Below are 13,141 nucleotides of genomic sequence, written 5' to 3'. Positions count from 1 at the left end.
CGAGTGTTGGAGAATGGCTCAGAGACAAGGGTCCTGAGCCCACCGAGCAATTGTATGATCAGAGCCTGCTCTAGCTGCTGATGCTGAGCCTCACTAGGGTTTGCTTGCAGCTGCTCGCAGCTGCTGATACCTGAGGAATGTCAAGGACACTTCAGCCTTGTGTACCGTGGTGTGTCGAAAACAGGTTGAGAGGAATTAGGAATAGTGGTCTAAGAAACCTAGTGTTATGATAACGGTGGTCTGAGAAACATTGTGTTACGGTACTGTTGTGTATCGAAAACAAGTAAACAGGAATCAGAAATAGTAGCATGAGAAACTTAGTGTTATGAGAAACTTGTGCTGTAAGCTAGCTGCAAGTAGGTGGACCGTGAGAATACGACCCTTAGAGCTTAAGCCAATCAGCTAGTGACTAGTAGGCATAATTAGTAGAAGGATTATAAAAGGCTGTAATGAAAATCAATAAACTGAAGCATGCTTTATCACTCATACTGAGTCGGCTACGTTCTTCCTCCTTGGCCTGAGTCCTCGGCTCGCCCAGCCCGGCAGTCGAGTTACTCCTATTACGCACAGTTCTTGGACAGAGGAAAAAAAGCATGTCGTGGCTCTTTATTTTTACGTTTGATTTTGAACCATAGCCTTGCTGCTACTGACTGACCAGATTTTGTTTTGAAGTCAGCAGATTGAGGCCTCCTCTCCGGCTTGTTGCGATTCAAGCTCGCGAGTGACACCGCGGGCGTGCTGTCACTCCGGGGGTTCCCACGCACGCCCTTCGTTTACAGAGCCCCAGGAGGTCAGCATGGCCTCAAGCCCAGCTATCTTCTGTGCCCCCACCCTGGGCTCCCTCCCTCACCGCTGGCTGAGACACCCGGTCTTCCCAGAGACGGGTTTTCCTCCTGCTCACTGGCTAGCCCACCCTCGAGTCTGCCAGCAGTTTAGTCCCCGCTGTACTAAAAAGATGTGGGCAGGCTGGAGAGGGTCCAGAAAAGGGCCACAAAGATGATCAAAGGACTGGGAAGCCTGCCAAGTGAGGAAGGGCCGAGAGAAGGGACTGACAAGTACAAATGCAAAATAACAAAGGTGTTAATTTTCAAATACATTCCTTGAGGATTTCAACGGGTGGCTTTAACTACTTGACCGGAATCGGGCGGGTTGGTCTTCCTCTGCTCGGTACTTTTACTGAAGGAAAGGGCGGTGACTGTGACTTCTCGGCAGTTTTCAGTCTTCTGCTGGACCTTTGCTTAAGTCCTCTTGCGTTTCTCTTCCAGGGAGCCATGGCCTGGCGTGGCAGGCGTGTGGTCCTCAACTCCAGGTGGTGAGCTCTGTGACAGGAGCGCGGCTCTCTGCGTACCGTTTCCAGGGAGCAAATAAACAGCCTCCCACTGTGCGTGTGGTAAAGGAGTTTTCCTGGCAGAAGAGAACTGGGCTGCTGGTTGGCTTGGAAGAAGCAGAGGGAAGCGTTCTCTGTCTGTACGACCTGTGGATTTGTGGTCAGTCCAGAAAGTTCTGCAGCGTGACGATTGCTGCCGGTCGTGTGTGCAGCTTGTGTTGTAAAACTGCTCACGTTGTTCACGGGTGGTGGCAAATCGTTATCCAGGAACAGAAAGAGCAGAAATGGAGCGTGTCATTGCATAAATGGAATAGTCTGTTCTCTGTCCCTTAAACGCATGAACTGTTATCTGTGGCAGGGAGTAGATTGTATGTTTCCCACTTTACACGTGGTGGTGGTCTGAAAGGAAAAGCAGCATTTCACTGTCCTCAGTTTCACCAAGCTCAGCTTGAAGTTAGTCTGTCTGGTAATTAAGAATGCATTAACAGACGTTTTTTACCTTCAGGTTATTGAAGATAGTGTGGGTACGGCAGAAACCTCAGAAGCAGCTCCTGAAACATCGCCGTGTAGTGAGCTCCATCCACCAGGCAATCTTCAACACAGCTGTGCTGCTTCAGAGCAACAGATTGAACGTGAATTGCCAGCTAGTGACGATGGTGAATGTGATGCAGCTGAGGGACACCGAGAGCTCTTTATATCTCAGAGTCATTTTCAGAGCTTCAAAAACCTGGGAAACTGTTTTGTGAAACTGCTTAACAGCCTTCTCCTCACGTATCTTTTTCTGTTTTACTGATCACTTCTGAAATCAAACCCGAAAGTTTGCCCTGTCACTTCAAGGCTCTTAGAACAAGTTAACCTTGAGACTCAGTGAGTGCTGGGACATGTTCTTTTTTCAGTAACATAGGAACGAATCGGTAAAGCTGAACTTGTCTTCCATTCCACTAGACGAGCAGCTATGTGTTCATATCATACTGACGTGCTAAATACATCTTTTCAGGGTTTAAGAAGCGGTTAACAACCACGCAGCCGCTCGGCCTCCCTCCCCCACCTGGGAATGGGGGAGGGAATTGGAGGGGCAAAGGGAGACTTGCAGGTTGAGATAGAAACAGTTTACTAATGGTAATAAAATAAAACGGTGACAGTAATAGAAATTAGAAACGGGCAATGCACCGTGCAGTTGCTCACCACCCGCTGACCGACACCCAGCCCGTTCCCGGCTAGCGATCCCGAAATACTAAGACCCCGCGATTGCAATCCCGGAAGCGAGAGAGAGCCCCTTCCCGCCCACCCCTCCTTTACATAGCGAGCGTGATGTTACATGACGTGGAATAGCCCGTTGGCCAGTCCGGGCCCGGTGCTTCAGCCGTGTCCCATCCCTGCTTCTTTTGTGCCTGCGCAAAGGCAGGACATAGGGATTTGGAGAGTCCTTGAAAGCTCAGTGTGCTGGCAGCATTCTTCTCGCTCCCGAAAAGGAACATGAACTCAATTCCAGCCCGAACCAGGACAAAGGTCACTAGATTCCAGAAGGCAAAGGCTCCCTTAATCACCTGTGACGGGAGTGGAAGATGAAACCAGGAGGCATCAAGTAGAGTATGGCATCACTGCTAGAACACACACAAGGGGACAACTGAGTGGAAGTCCAGGCATTCCCTCGGAAGGCACTCATCAACTGCTGCAGACAGACAGACCGGTTCTGTTTGAATGTCTCCTGGGAGAAGTACCAAGCGAACAGAAGGAGCACCTGAGACTTGTAGACTTGAAACGGGAGGAAATACTCGAGATGAGCAAATACCTGTGATGCCTGTTCCTCCTAGGAGAGGTAGGAAGCCTAAACTGACTAATTCAGAAAAAGTAGAAAGCAGCCATTCTGATGGACAAGCGTTGTCCGTCAGCAGGCTGCCCATAGCTGTTACTCCAAGAGGAGGATTAAGGAGAGCAGAGGAAGCTGCTTCTGAAGTCTCGCAAGAGGCTAGCGAGGAAAGTTCTCCTGCTGAAGGTAGCGTTATTGCTTCTGCTCCTTCCAAAAGGACTAGAGGAAGAAAAAGTTCAGCAGGAGGTCAAGAAGCTGGCCAGAGTGCCACCGATCAGAAGATTAAACAGGCAGTCAGTCCCAGCAGAAGTGCAAGAAAACCGAAACTCATTGATTGACAATTTACTGGCAGTATTGTCAAGGATCAGGAGGGGCTGCCTAGTGACCAACTCCTCTTACCTGTGCCAACTAAAAGAGGCAGAAGGAGGAAGAGGAGTTCATCAGAAGTTTTGGAAAATTCTGCCCTTGATCTGTCTAAATCATCGCTTCCTCGGGCAGGATTTAAACTTCCTGTCACTCCTAGAAGACGCGCGAGGAAGGGGGCACAAATTTTCTTGGCAGGCAAAGAATCTGCCTGTACTCAGGAAGGCATACGTGCAGGTGGGAGAGTGGAAATCCTTGGTTCTCCTAGGGGCAGAAGAAGAGTTCCACATGCCAAGCCAGAAAAAACGGATACTCGTGAGCAAGAACTTCCACAGGCAAATGAGGAATCAGCCACACCCGGGAGTCTGGTTTGCCAATTGACGGGGTTAACACAAAGGACACAGACACCAAGCTAAAGAAATAGGCTTATTTTACCTTAAAGCAGCAGAAAGAATAAGCAAGGTAATGCACCTAGACATTACTGTTTAAAGCAGCAGAAAGAATAAGCAAGGTAATGCACCTAGTCGTTACTACATAAAGCTGGCTATAGTGATTAAGAAAGATCCATCACCAATTGCCCTCATACTTTACCATCACCCCGACCCGTGCATCAGCTGGGGAGCCCCGTCACAGCGAAGGATCAGAGAGCCTTTCCCAGAAATTGGGAAGTCCTACGCAGTGTGTCCACTCGTAGGTGAGGTCTCCGTCTGTGCTGTGAGAGGGTCTGGCTTTTATACAGTTTAACAAACAAGTCTAAACGAAATGCACAGGAGATACCTGGTAGATTGACATGCCTCACTCAGGCGTGTCCGGATCTGGCCAGGATCCGGGCACGTCTGAGGAGTTTCTGTTTTTCTTTACATTTGGGATTTATAGTTACTTCCTATTGTTTACTTACAGTTCCCAGGGATTGTTCCCAGGGTTGCATTTTCATGCTGATAAGGTGCTGGTTGCTTCATTCTGCTGCTAAGATGCTGATTGCTGGTGGGGGAATGCACTCAGAAGTCAACTTTGGTTTGAGGCCTATTGTTTGGGCCTTTTCTGTTTCAGAGTCCAGTAAGGAGAGCCCGTCGGGGCAGAAAGAGACGATCGTTATTGAAGGAGAGCACAGGGGAGGAGGCCTTCTGCCGAGGACCTGATGGCAGTCCTTTGCTGCTTGAAGACATAAACCTGTCAGGACGTGATGAAGGATCAAGAACTTCAACAGATCCTGTTTCAAGAACCAGATCCTGCAGAACTGCCATGCATCAGAAACGGCCTGTTGAGGAAAAGGAGTCCTTCCTGTTCTCTCCTCCTCTCACAAAGCTGACAAAGAAATTTAAAGGTGGGTGCGCTACGATTATACCCAAAACAGGGCGTATTTATTGCTGTTTTGCAAACCAGAGAAGACAGACCGTGAGGACGGCTTTAGGTATTGTAAGGAATGTAACCGTGCAAAATCAAAAATCCTGCAAGAGGCCATTCATCTTTTTTCTGAACTCTGTATGAGTGGGTGGCTAGTTGAGGTGGAAACAGATGAGGGGACTGCTCTGAGTAGAGTGAAATGAAATTTACGCTGAATTTTTGTTAGGAGCTCATTTTCTCTCAGTTTCAAAGCCCGAAGGGTATCTGTTATATGTATGTTTATGATATGTGCTTATATACGTTTTATAGATATGTATTTTATATATATATATATATATGATAGCCATCCTTTCCCCCCAGTGGGGAAACAAAGGAGACACGCTTCCAAGTTCCGTTCAGTTTTTAACTTAAAATGAGCTGCATCTTGCCACAAACTACACAGCTGTTTAATTAATTAGGTGATAGTTTCTCATGGGCATATACTTTGCTAGGGAGGTTATTGTGCATAGGCTTCTTTTGATTAGAGTGCGTGGTAAAAAAAAGTTAGGCTTTGCTGGTGTGGCGTTGTTTCCCTCGCGTGGGGAGAACATACTTAAATCTGTAGGAGAGAGTCACCAAAAACCCAGGCCTGTTGCCCGTGTTGCAGATGTCCCCGCAGTTCAGCTTGTCAGGTTGCTGTTTGTAAAAGTATGTTTCAGCATTCGGGATTGAACAGCTGTCTGGCCAGGGTGCTGGGCAGCCTGCCCTGGGGGACCCTGCTTGAGCAGGGGGGCTGGGCCGGGTGACCTCCAGAGATTCTGGAAGGCCTTTGTCTTCATGGTGATGCTGTGATTCTGGAATCTGTGATGCGAGGGGCAAGCAGTGAGATGTCACTGGGGGGTGGCGCGCTGGAGGTGTCCTGCTGACTACGGTCTCCCTCTGCCAGGAAGGCTGCGTGTGTGTTCTGTGCTGAGGCACTCAGCACCTACGTCCGTCTGTCCAGGTACACCAAGCGGTGTGAAAAAGAGCATCATTTCAGAACTGACGCCGGGAGCTTTTGCAAACTCTGCCGCGTTAGGCAGGGACTGCACCCCTTGGATGACAGCGGAGTTTTGTCAGGGAATAGCCACAGGAGGTAGCTGGGTAAACTGGCTCTAGCGTCAAGTTCTGGGGTGGTTTGGCTTGTTTTTTCATTTAAAGGGAAGTCAAAGCTGTGGGCTGCATCAGCTCCGGGATCTTCTCTGCTGGGGGTTGTTGGGCTAGAGAGCTGAAACTCTTTCTTCTTCTCACCTGCTGCTGTAGATTCGTGCTTATGGAGCAGCCGCACAGACTCTGCAGGAGAATCTGTGGGCTGCGCTTGAGTGAGATAAGCCTGATTGTAGAATTCCGAGGCAGACGGTCTCCGATATGCTCGTGGCCTTTTAGAGTAAAACTCCTGTTTTGGTCTGAGTGGAGAGGTGATACCCCGGTGGGTCACGCTGCCACGCGGAGGGACTTTGACAGGCTGGAGAAATGGGCTGACGGGAACCTCAGGCAGTTCAACAAGGGGAAAGGCCAAGTCCTGCACCTGGGGAGGAACAACCCCATGCACCAGCATGTGTTGGGGGCTGCCCAGCTGGAAAGAGGCTTGGCAGAGAGACCCTGGGAGCCTGCTGGGCACCAAGCTGACCGTGAGGCAGAAGTGGCCCCCGTGCAGAGAAGGCTCCTGGTGTCCTGGGCTGCGTAAGGCAGAGCTTTGCCAGCGGGTGGAGGGAGGTGAGGGCTTTTGACTCTCTGGAGCCCCCGGATGCAGTGCAAAAGGCTGTCCCGCTGTTTACTTTGAAACGCTGACAAGCACCAAAAAGCAAATGCAGCAAAACTGCTGCAAAGAAGCCTAAACTGACTAATTCAGAAAAAGTATTCATGAAGTTACGGGACGACGTGCCGGCTGTACTGGAGCTGGCAGCAGTAATTGTTTACCACAGCCCACTTCCTTGGGAGCAGGTGATCATGTCTGGTGCAGCCAGCTGATGTTTGCAACAGCTCGCATCCCAGTGAGACCCCCCCGTCGTCAGCTGCTGCACTGAGCCCAACGCTCGGAGACACCGACGGGGGCCACGGGGGGTCTGAGGCAAAGATGCTTTGTGTTGCGCATGACCAGCACGGCCTGCACGCTTCCTTGCGCGTATCTGTGGCACAGAATTTATAGATGGATCTGAGCTAAAAGTTGTACCACCCTTTGCTGCAGTGAGCCAAACCCGTCAAGGGTATTTTAATTCACAAGCCTCTTAAATCAGTGACACAGTGGGTTCTAGTGCCGGGGTTCCGCTGGATCGTGTTCATCTAAGTTACTACCTAATGCAACCACCCCGGCATCTGCCTCACGGGCAGCCACCGCCTTCTCCCTTCGCCCCACTGTGCCACTGCCAAGAGCAGGCAGGCCCCGGGGAACTGGCACCTTAGGAGATGACAGCACCTGCTCCTCCTCATGCCGGCTTGGGACAGGTGCCGTTACTTGGTGGCGTTCTTGCTTTCAAAGCCTTAGTGCCCACAGTGAAACAAAATGGAGGAGTAGTTTTGTCTTTTTTTCCTGTGTTCTAATAAAGATCAGCTGGCTCGGTCCTGGCGTCTCGAGGTGCAGTGACTTGCGTCCCTACTGGACTGTGTGGAGGGAGCTGCGCTTAAAAAGGCGGGAAGGGCGAGCACTGCTCGGTGTCGGGGCTGCGCCGGGGAGGGGAGAGGGGAGAGGAGGAGAGGGTGGTCCGGCCCGGCGGGCGCTGGTGGTGCCGGTGTGTCCAGGTGGTCTCGGTGACATCGGTCTCTGGCGCGCAGGGAAGGCGGCGCTCGGCACAGAGGTCGGCGTGCTGCTGTGCGATGTGGGCATCTCGGTGTCAGTGGCTGCCAGGGCAGAGCAGCAGATCTGAGTTGGCCAATAAAATATTCTATATCATGACGTTAGGCTCACTATATAAAGGAGGGGTGGATGGGAAGGGGCACTCTCTCACTTCCAGGATTGTGACTGCGGAGCCTTGGTATTTCGGGGAGGGGCTGGGTGTCGGTCAGCGGGTGGTGAGCAACTGCACGGTGCATTGCCCGTTTCTAATTTCTATTACTGTCACCGTTTTATTTTATTACCATTAGTAAACTGTTTCTATCTCAACCTGCAAGTCTCCCTTTGCCCCTCCAATTCCCTCCCCCATTCCCAGGTGGGGGAGGGAGGCCGAGCTGCTGCGTGGTTGTTAACCGCTTCTTAAACCCTGAAAAGATGTATTTAGCACATCAGTATGATGTGAACAGAGGAGTTCTGGGTTGGGCCGGAGGGATGGGAGCGGCGCAGGGCTGACGAGAGAGCCAGTAGATTCTTCCCAGTTACACTTTGCTTGTTTTCTATAAGAATTAAAATTTCAACATTAAAAGCTATTGTTTCTCATGTGCAGAACAGCCTGAAATCCATTTCCACACTCTGACCCAGGTGTTTTGGCAGCCACCCTTACCTACCCGCCGTTCAGAGCTACCACACAACTTCCACTGAAACAGCAAATTCGAATTATTCAAAATTTGCTCCACACCATCTTTTTGTAGACTAGGACTATGTCCCCCAAAGAGTGTGTGCTCTCATTACAGGAGTCCCATCCCGACAAGATTTTCTGAATTAATTACCACTGATTAAGGTGTGATTTAGCATGCAAACTGCCAGAGGCATCTGAAAAGCCCTCTTGTCACATGACGCATAATTTCCTTCGATATTCAAAATAAAATTAAACTTAAGTTCAGGTGAGCAGCAAAGATGCTTTCTTCAAACACAGAAATGTTTTATTGCATCTTTTCTCTCTATTGTATTACTGCTTCCTAGAGTAGTTCGTAACTCGTTTTTCAGAAAGCTGTCTGTAATTTGGTAGTCCAAATATACCCAAAGGTTCCCTTCACCCTCCTCTTACCCCTTTCGTTTCCCTCCCCCTGCACTTCCTGAGCATTCGTCTTTCAAATGGAGATTACCACACCTTGCCTCTGCTCTTTTTTTCAGATAAAAATGACTGTTTCACAACTTCTCAGAAATCGGTGCCAGTGCTCGGTCTCACATTCCTGACCTGTCTGCGCCGTACAGGCAGCCCCAAACCACACGATGCCGATGCCGTGCAGCCGCACGGCTGCGTGATGCGTGTGCATGGGGGGGGGAGAGGAATTAAGGCAGTGTCTTGCCTTTTTCGGATACTTTGAAAACGAATGACAATACTCTAAAAGCTGATGTGATAATGTGAGCAAACGACAGTCATATATAATTAGCTCACAGAAAAGAGACTGGATTCTCTATTAACCACTTGAAATGTTCTGCAGTGGTAGCAGAAGAGAAGACCTCTGCTAGGGAGGAAATAATGTAAGCTGCAACTCTACCTCCAACAAATGATGTTACATATTCCTACGTAACTATACAGGTTAAGATACAACAGTCCAAAGTAGCGAGTCGAGCACGTTGCAGTGCCGTGCGCGGCATGCAATGTCTCTAAAGTGCATTCTCGGGACAGGGCTGGTGCCATGCTGCAAAACTGGGGCTGCTCTTCTCAGGCAGTACAGAAGGAAAGCAGTGGGCAGTGTTTCATCTGAAGGGACCATGACATTTTGTCACCCAAGTCAGGGGATAGCATGGCATTCAAAAGCATGGGTTCAATTTTTGTACTGTTAAAATATATATATATATATAGATTGTAAATTGGGATGACTGTACACCCTGTGCATGTAAGGATAAAATGCATAAAAACCAGCTCAGCAAAAAATCTGCCAGATTATATTACAGAGATAAATTATCTCTAGGTTACCCTCACCAAGATACATGACAGCTGTAAAATCTTTCTGTAGCAGAAATTCAGGTTGCTAAATCCTCCAAAAGTCTCTAATTGCTGGCTGTGTATCATACTAGGCCAGCTTTTGGCTGCGGCAGACTGGAAACACAGCAGACAACTTTCATTTCTAAAACTCCCATTGTTACAGTAACCATTTTTCAAATGTATCAGCATATTGTAACATACAAGAATTCCACCTAATTACTTACAGAGCCCTGGGCACAGGTCCTGGGGGGGCAGCTGCGGCAGACTCGCACCCTCAAGCCCAGAGATGATGCAGGGCACACCCAACAGGGTGCAGACACCTGCATGTCCAACAGCTTTATCATTCAAACTACAGCACCGATGCACAGAATATGAGAACCAAAGCAGAACTGTAAAAACCCCAGAAAGCTCAGTACCAAAACAATCAATTCTTTCAAAGATAGATCTTTCCAGCAGAACCCTCAGTCAAATGATCCTGGCTACGACATAGACAACAGACTTCCAAAACTCAGAGACTCTACAGATATGATAATGTATTTGCTTAAGAATGAATAACCCTGCTTTCTTAATGCATGGAATGGCAGCCTCTCCTACATGTCTTCAGTACCGAAATTTCAAGTCAGTATTTCAGGCAATCTTTAATAATTTTTGGCATATTTAAAACATTGCATTAGCATCCCTATCTGTTTTGTTACAAGAAATAGGGTATAAAAGATACCAGCATGCAATATGTCCTTCAACCAATAAAGAACTATGCTCTTAAATCAGTCGCATGCATTTTGCTTAGCCTTTTATGTCTAAACATTCTTTCCTTCCTAGTATGAATCACACTAAAACAAAGCATTTCGTCTGACCTAATGAGATTAATGAACAGCACATTCTAGGAAATCTTACTAAGTAAGAATTATTAAGGAAAAACCCCTTCTTGAATCAGACACCTCCTTTAGCACTAGGAATTCAAGTTTTCCCCGCTTACGCAGATGTTCTTTGCCTGAATTTCCATCCTAGCATAGCAGCAGCCAACAGCTGATTTCCTGCCCAGAGTATGTTGTTGCTTTGAATGCAGCCACTAGTGAATTACACACCCTAAATCTGACGCAAATAGAGTCTTGAGATATAAGCAGTTATAAAGGAGATTTGATGGGCTTTAACTGCAGCTGAATGCTACACAAGGAACATGCTCTGCAATAACATGTACATCGTATGGATCCTATTTGCTTCCTCGTGATAAAGTGGCAACTTAAGCTGCGAAAATTACTGTCATCCATCTCACCCCATGCATTCACATGCTTGGGAAGTGTAAGTGAATATGCAGCTACGTGTTTTGCAAACAAATATTTCTCCTAAGTTAAAAAAGAGACTACTTTAATGCATTTCGCATTAAATGATCAGGCAATGCATGGAGGCCTGGCATGAGTCCAGCCCATCAAAACCCATCAAATCTGCTTCACAGACACTGAGTTCTCCTGCCTTACAGGCCAGAATCAGATCCATGGTACAAAGGTCCAACACCTCTGAAGTCAAAACGACAGATTTTATTCCTTAACTCAAAATTTTCTTTATTATATGCTCCAAAGGCACCTTCTTTTTGCTATTTTTATGTGCTGACAGTATTTTTTCTCATTTCTCCCACTGGATCTCACTGATCTCACAGTGTATTTATACGAAGCTTTATGTGTGAGGAGCACATGGGTGTATGTTCTATAATACTGATTTATAAATATATATATACACTTAGTTTAATTGAACTTACGTATAGTCCATTCCCCCAGAAGCAGTGCCTACCATGAGAAAATTGTGTGTTCTGCAAAACAGTGCTCATGACTTATAAAGACTGTTTTGTTATTTTTTCTTTTTTTCCAAGGAACTATTTCAAATAAGGAATATTACTCTGAGATAGTTCCTTGAAATATGATACATATTTGCATCGTATATGCCACATTTCCTTATTGTACATTACCAGTCCCTTATATACTTCTACCACATTTCTATTTAGATGATACCTCTTTAAATCTAATAGTTTCTTCTCCTTTTTGTTGTTTTATCTTAATCTTAACGTTACCATCAAATTTTCATTTTCTACTTCTGGATCCTTTCTTTATCTACTTTGCCACAGAGAGATCATAATCCCACATTATTAGTTATGTCACAGTGATATCGAGGAATTTATTGCTGCTGATGTAAAAGGAAAAAACTAATTGATTTTAATAAAGATATACTTGAATCCATCAGCTGGAAATTTAGTCTGATTTTTGCAGCACATTAACTCAGCAGAACTCTTACAATCCCAATCTCTATGCCTGACTGTAAGGCAGCAGTGCAAAACCCACACACCGCAGCTCCCCCGGCGTGCTTTAGCCAACACATGCATCTGCAACAAGAGTAAACGCTTGGTGGCTACTCATTTTGCTCGGTGGGCCAACGAGCCAGTAGTGCCTGTATTGCTGCTGCTGCTGCTGTTGTTGTGGGGACGGGCTGGTGAGAAGGAACAGCCTCACAGACTTCCTCTCTGACCACGGAGCTTGCCGCACATATTCCACCCCGTTTCTCCCACCACAGGCGAGCACCAGGGCCGGCTCAGCATCTCTCACCTCCGTGTACGCTCCTTGCACTCCTCTATCACCAGCCCGGTCTCCGCTCGAAGACTCGTCGTTTCACGGACGCTGCCATGCCCCAGCTCCCAGCTCTCCTACTCCCATCCCCGCCCAACGCGCTGCCGACACCGCCACCCCGAGTCTCACCGGCGCCGAGCGCTCACAGCAGCGGCTCCGCGGGCCGCTCCGCCGGCTCTCGCGTCAGCCCCGCGCCGCCCCCATCCCTCTGGCCCAACCCAGAACTCCTCTGTTCACATCATACTGACGTGCTAAATACATCTTTTCAGGGTTTAAGAAGCGGTTAACAACCACGCAGCAGCTCGGCCTCCCTCCCCCACCTGGGAATGGGGGAGGGAATTGGAGGGGCAAAGGGAGACTTGCAGGTTGAGATAGAAACAGTTTACTAATGGTAATAAAATAAAACGGTGACAGTAATAGAAATTAGAAACGGGCAATGCACCGTGCAGTTGCTCACCACCCGCTGACCGACACCCAGCCCCTCCCCGAAATACCAAGGCTCCGCAGTCACAATCCTGGAAGTGAGAGAGTGCCCCTTCCCATCCACCCCTCCTTTATATAGTGAGCCTAACGTCATGATATAGAATATTTTATTGGCCAACTCAGATCTGCTGCTCTGCCCTGGCAGCCACTGACACCGAGATGCCCACATCGCACAGCAGCACGCTGACCTCTGTGCCGAGCGCCGCCTTCCCTGCGCGCCAGAGACCGATGTCACCGAGACCACCTGGACACACCGGCACCACCAGCGCCCGCCGGGCCGGACCACCCTCTCCTCCTCTCCCCTCTCCCCTCCCCGGCGCAGCCCCGACACCGAGCAGTGCTCGCCCTTCCCGCCTTTTTAAGCGCAGCTCCCTCCACACAGTCCAGTAGGGACGCAAGTCACTGCACCTCGAGACGCCAG

At 48.5% G+C, this 13,141-nt stretch overlaps 1 pseudogene; it reads left to right on the top strand.

Moving 5' to 3' along the window:
- Positions 1–1,330: 1,330 nt before the first annotated feature.
- Positions 1,331–4,639, top strand: LOC122153741 (annotated as a pseudogene).
- Positions 4,640–13,141: the final 8,502 nt, after the last annotated feature.

This window comes from Tyto alba, unplaced genomic scaffold, assembly GCF_018691265.1.
Source record: "Tyto alba isolate M040663 unplaced genomic scaffold, T.alba_DEE_v4.0 Super-Scaffold_22, whole genome shotgun sequence".
Taxonomy (NCBI): domain Eukaryota; kingdom Metazoa; phylum Chordata; class Aves; order Strigiformes; family Tytonidae; genus Tyto; species Tyto alba.
The sequence above is the reverse complement of the archived record's forward strand: the minus strand, read 5'-3'. Positions and strand labels throughout refer to the sequence as shown.